The sequence below is a fragment of the Staurois parvus genome, unplaced genomic scaffold (assembly GCF_062004578.1).
Source record: "Staurois parvus isolate SC_StPar_1 unplaced genomic scaffold, SC_StPar_1.0 ptg000395l, whole genome shotgun sequence".
Classification (NCBI taxonomy): domain Eukaryota; kingdom Metazoa; phylum Chordata; class Amphibia; order Anura; family Ranidae; genus Staurois; species Staurois parvus.
This window is the reverse complement of record NW_028318191.1, coordinates 2,800,083-2,806,082: the sequence shown is the minus strand read 5'-3', so window position 1 is coordinate 2,806,082 and position 6,000 is coordinate 2,800,083. Positions and strand designations below refer to the sequence as shown.

General features: G+C 39.7%; 1 long non-coding RNA gene across 2 annotated transcripts in view; it reads right to left on the bottom strand.

The window, feature by feature from the left end:
* Positions 1–2,991: 2,991 nt before the first annotated feature.
* Positions 2,992–6,000, bottom strand: part of LOC149455366 (uncharacterized) — a 252,087-nt gene continuing 249,078 nt past the window's right edge. For both annotated transcript variants that reach the window (XR_016314071.1, XR_016314070.1), the window contains one exon: positions 2,992–3,392. This is a non-coding gene — a long non-coding RNA (uncharacterized LOC149455366). The remainder of the gene's footprint in view (positions 3,393–6,000) is intronic.

Below are 6,000 nucleotides of genomic sequence, written 5' to 3'. Positions count from 1 at the left end.
TTGAGTATAGCTCCTCTTTAGGGTCCTGTTTAGAGTGGACATTTACAATGAACATCCATTGATCCCTACCATATTTTTACCATATCCCTAAAATCTACAATAAACTGAATTATCAAGCATGCCCAGCCTCTCCTGTCCTCTCACTTAATGTAGATTCTGGACATGTCCTAGAAAAGATAATTATGTACTTTTGCGGTGAAGACTGTAAATGGGTTTCTCTGAGGCAGTTCAATAATTACGTTCCATTCAGTGCAATTTTATTTTAGATTGTGCTGACTGTTTGTTACATTTTGTTATTTAGAAATGTTTTTACATATGTGTAGCTCAGGGTTTGCCCTGAGCTATAGAAATTTATTCATGAGGTATTGGGAAGAACACTTCATTTGCTTCTTTAATCCATTGGGAGTAAACCTCAAACTCTACAGGAGGCACAGAGGTTATGTTCTGATCATCTAGAAAATATTCTTATCGTAACTGTCATCCCCTTGGCATTGTTTTCACCTTTATTATTGACCGTGACCATTTGGTGTTCTTGCATCTTGAACTCTCAATTCATCAGATAAAATCTCTAGCAAAGCACAGTGAGCAGAAGTTGCCAACTGTCTGTTAATGCAATAACTAAAGACCTCCAAACTTCATGTGGTCTTTAGATTAGCACAACAACTGTGTGTAGAGAGCTTCATGGAATGGGTTTCCATGTCTGAGCAGCTGCATCCAAGCCTTATATTACCAAGTGCAATGCAAAGCAATAGATGCGGTGGTGTAAAGCACACCGCCACTGGACTTGTCTACAGTGTAGACATGTTCTCTGGTGTAACGAATCCCACTTCTCTGTCTGGAAATCCGATGGGCGTGTTTGGATTTGGTGGTTGCCAGGAGAACGGAACTTGCCTGACTGCATTGTGCTAAGTGTAGAGTTTGGTAGACGGAGGATTGTGGTGTGGGGATGTTTTTCAGGGGTTGAGCTTGGCTCTTTAGTTCCAGTGAAAGGAACTCTTAAGACATTTTGGACAATTTCATGCTCCCAACTTTTTAGGAACAGTTTGGGTATGGCCCCTTCCTGCTCCAAAATGACTGCTCATCAGTGCACAAAGCAAGGTCCATAAAGACATGGATAAGCAAGTTTGGAGTGGAGGAACGTGACTGGCAGAATACCTTTGGGATCAACTAAAGCGGAGACTGTGAGCCAGGCCTTCTCGTCCGGCATCATTGCCTGACCTCACAAATGTGGTTCTAGAAGAATGCTCAAACATTCCCATAAACGCACTCCTAAACCTTGTGGACAGCCTTCCCAGAAGAGTTGAAGCTGTTATAGCTTCAAAGGGTGAGCCAACTCAATACTGAACCCTACGGACAGAAGCCTACTGAGACTGGGATGCCATTAAAGTTCATGTACGTGTAAAGGCAAGTGTCCCAATACCTTTGGCAATATAGTGTATATGCAAATTGGATTCAGTTTGAACCGCATCCAATCTGCATGGCATGTGAAATAACATTGCTTCCTATGGTGACTGTTCACATATGTCCAGTACACTGGCGTTGGGGATGCAGTGCGGTTTGATAAAAAGTAATGTACGATTTCTGAGCAGTGCCTTTAGGTTCAGGTGTGGATTACAGGCTACTGACTTCTATGGGAACCATTTCTAAACTGCATATGTGTGAACATGATAAAATCCTGAGCTAATCCTGTCCTGAACCTGATGTAAACTTCACATAAACCGCTGAACAGCTACTGTATCAGTTAGTTAGGAAACCTGGGATTCAATCAGCACCTCACATGTGTGAATCGGCTCTCAGTTAAACATTTTTAATAAGTGCTTAGTTGTATTGTTCAGGAACAGAGATGAGTTCAGATACTAGTCCAAGTCCACCTGAGCTATCCCACCAGGAAGCTGTCATTGCAGACTGCCAATCATAAGCAGCAGAGACATGCCTTGTCCCACAGCTGTGTGTATACAAGTCCCTGGGGGGGGAACATAACATGAAGTTTTGATGGCATACATCCTGTGTACCTAGTGTTACATTGAAAAAGAAGCCAATCTTACATGAGAATGGCTCTGCTGTGTGGGGAGTATTTTAAACTAAACTGTTTCAATTGCCCATAGCCACCAATCAAAACCTAAATTTATTTGATTCCATACAAATGGAGGACCATTTGACTTGTATAGTGACAAACCATAGCTAGGAACCGCAGAGCCTGATTTGCCACAATAAAATGGCAGCTGATGAGCCATTTGGGTTTTCAAGGCACCTGCTAAGGCCTTACACAAAATGTGTTTTCAATTACCATATTTTCCAGCAAATTAGTATTGTAATAGCAATACAAACAATAGTCATTATTGACAATCCAAATAAACTTACTTGAAAAAAATCTCCTTTCATGTTGTGTAATTTTTCTGCCTCTCTGCTGGGCATTATTTTTCACAACTTCTTGGATTCCCAGCATGCTTTGCAGCATCTCCTCTGCTGTTTACTTTCAGTTTCTAAAGACTACATATCCCATGGTACCATGCTGCCTACAAGCATTCCTGACTCCACCTCCTGAGACTCCTCCTCTCAACGCTTCCGCAGTTCAGAAGCCAGGCTCTGTGAATTTTTTTTACACAGTAGAACCTACTCAGAGGGTATAGTAAAAACATGTCACAACATTCAAGGAAGTACATGTGAGAGAAATGTGGAATTATTTAATATGATTTTATATTTTGGATTTAAACATAGATAGGCATTTTTTAAAATAAAATTATAGTTTTACAAAGACTATGGGGTTAATTTACTAAAACTGGAGAGTGTAAAATCTGGTGCAGCTCTGCATAGAAACCAATCAGCTTCCAGGTTTTATTGTTAAAGCTTAATTTAACAAGCGGAACTTAGAAGCTGATTGGCTACCATGAGCAGTTGCACCAGATTTTTGCACTCTCCAGTTTTAGTAAACTAACCCCAATGTGTAGAATTATATTTTGTTACAGTCAATAAATCACACAACAGACATGGTAAGCCAAAATAAATAATCTTTTATTTATAGGTTTTGATAATAAGTAAATGAGTATTGGGAATAGAGTTTAGAGGAACTGGAATAGTAGGACTGGGAAGAATTGGAAGGAGTGTCCATGGTAGGAGGGGGAGGGCAGGGGTAAGGCTGCCGCTGCTGTTTTTGGTAGGGGCTCAGAGGAGGATACTACATTGGACATAAGGTTGCACAAAAAAATGGAGTAATAGAAGGGAGGAATAGGTGGCTCAGGAGCAAATGAGCAGAAGGTTCAAGTGGAGGATCACCCATAAGGAGGTCTCTCTCTGGAATGCCTGCATGCTGTCTTGAAGGAAAGCATTTCCATGTTTCTTTGTCCTCTCCTCCCTTGTGTCATACTTGGAGTAGAAGGGATGTGACTATGAATCTATGGAAGAAAATGTATGAGTTAATAATGTGGACATTCTGTCATATCAAAATCCGACATTTATGAACTATATATGGAAAACCCTCTTTATGGGATTTTTATGACACAAACAAAGCAGTTAGGACCATTAAGTTTATAAAAGTATATAGAACCATATTTTCTTTTAACGCAAAATATTTAAACTGTCCATATACATACACAGTGTGGTGGTTATACATTACATAACTGTTACAATAAATTCACAGGCAAAGAAGATAGCATTTGAATCATGATGGGGCACTTGACGCATTTTGAGACATGTCAAGTGCCCCATCTTGATCTGAAATCCATCTTCTTTGTATACCGCCATACTGTGTATGTCTATGGAAATTAATATTTTGTGTTAAAATAAAATATGGTTCTATAAACTTAATGGTCCTATCTACTTTGTTTGTGCCATAAAAATCCCATAAAAAAGAGGGTTTCCATATGTGGTTTTCTAAGAAATGACGGCACTGCTTGTTACCACACCTGTTATTTTTCTACATTTGTGAACTATGCTCAGTGATTAGGACTTCAGAGTGGTGTGGTATAAATGTAGCTTTTTATGTGTTGTTGCATATAAATCCAAGGGCCCCAAAGGCTACCCAGTGCAGTGTAATGCATCTGGCGTGTACGGACCCTTAGACTCTTTCCCAACGCATGGACAAGCCATTCAGAAAAAAAAATAGGATATGCACAACTTTTTTTTCACCTTAGTGTGTCATAATGCACTACACTGCATTGCGACATGCTGTGGTGAATAATCATGAATGGAATGAAATTTTGTGACATTCCAATAATGTTGAAAAAAAAGAAAAATGTGAATAATGCTTGCGTAAGTAAGCCCTAAGTCTGCAAGGTAAGAACGTTAGACAGGCAGGCTTAGAAGCTTTGTCCTTAGAAGGGCATGGACCGATGTAAAGTAGTGTGTAGCACTGTGCAGAACAAAGGCAATACTTGAATCAGATCATTTTAAAAATTACATAAGAATGCTTTCTGCCCTTTAAGCCTTGATGCTGTATTTTCAAATGCAATACACATCAAATACCTGTTTATATAGTATACTGTACGTGGTCATATCTTTTAACAGTACAATTACAGCATTCATACAGTGCTAAAAGTTTGCATCACAATTCACAATTAATATTCTGACTATATAGACATTATATTACCAATATCATAACACTTTTAGGGGCCATTCTTTCAATTTTCTATATGTCAGTGTTTATATACATTAACAGATATAAATGTAAAGATACAGTAGATTACAGAATTTTGGTAAAATTATGATTGCTGTCACCTGTCACACAATCCCATGCTCTTGTGAAAGAGACAAGGGTAAAGACCTCAGACAGACACAGAGAGCTGGACTGTCCTAGTAGCCCAACCAGATTTTAGCTTGCATTGTTTTGCCATGCAGCTTACAACAATAAAAGCTAGGAGCTGATTAGTTGCTATAGACTACTGCATCAGTTCAGTCACTCTCTTCTTCCCCTTCCCCCCAACACACACTGCTCATAACATATTAATCACAAAAAAAAAATAAGAGGGAAATATAGCAAGTTTAACATCATTCTCTTGCTGCCTTGCAGTAAAGGCCTGGTACACACTATGTTTTTTTTTTGTTTGTTCAATCCAGCAGGCTAAAAAACTGACAGATCACTGTGCTACCACAAGCCATGTTAATACAATGAACTTCCCTGCTGTGCTATTGTGTTCTGACAAGGGAACAACCTCCCCTTCCCCAGCAGAACGCACCGGTCAACTCTTGCAGCCATTGGCTGCAAGCGCTGATCGGATACCAGTCTGCTGCAGATTTTCCAGCATGTTCATTCGACAGAAGCCGGTCGTGAGATCAGCTTCTGTTGTAGACACGCACTGAAAGTCGGCTGGTTGCTACTGAATCGGCTCATTTCGACCAAAATTCGAGCAGGGTCTCCTGGTGTTGGTTCGTTGTTTGGCGTTACAACATGGAACACCTATTGCCACAGCCTCTTCATCACCCTATCACTGTACTGCTTGCAGGATTTGTCCCGTAGGTTTGGCATGTGAAGGAGGAGAGTAATGTTTGTCTTATGTAGACGTAACGCATCATTACTCCCTGTAAATACATACCTTTCCTTACAAGATGGATCATAACTACATCCAGTACATCCCTCTCTTCCTGTGACACATTAATCCGAAAGTACTTTATAATTAGACATCTGAGGTTTGTTTCATTCCAAATCGAATTTCGGACACATTTTTTCATTATTCGGAGATTCAGATGTATCAGAATTCCAAATTACAAACATTAATGAATTTAAACGAATCCGAAATAAGGAAATGAAATTCGTCCGAAATTCTATTCGAAATCAAATTCGAATTCAAAAACAAAATCATAAACAAATTTGAATTCAAAAATACATTCGAAAACAAATTCGAACAAACATTTGAAAACAAATTTAAACTGGAGCTCCACCCAAAAGGGGAAGTTCCGCTTTAAAGACTGGTCCCCCAATCCCCATTAAGGATTGGTATCTTTGGGGAGTGGGGGGGAGCAGGTACCCAAAACTGACAGGTCCCTGCTCCCACTTCCTCTACGATT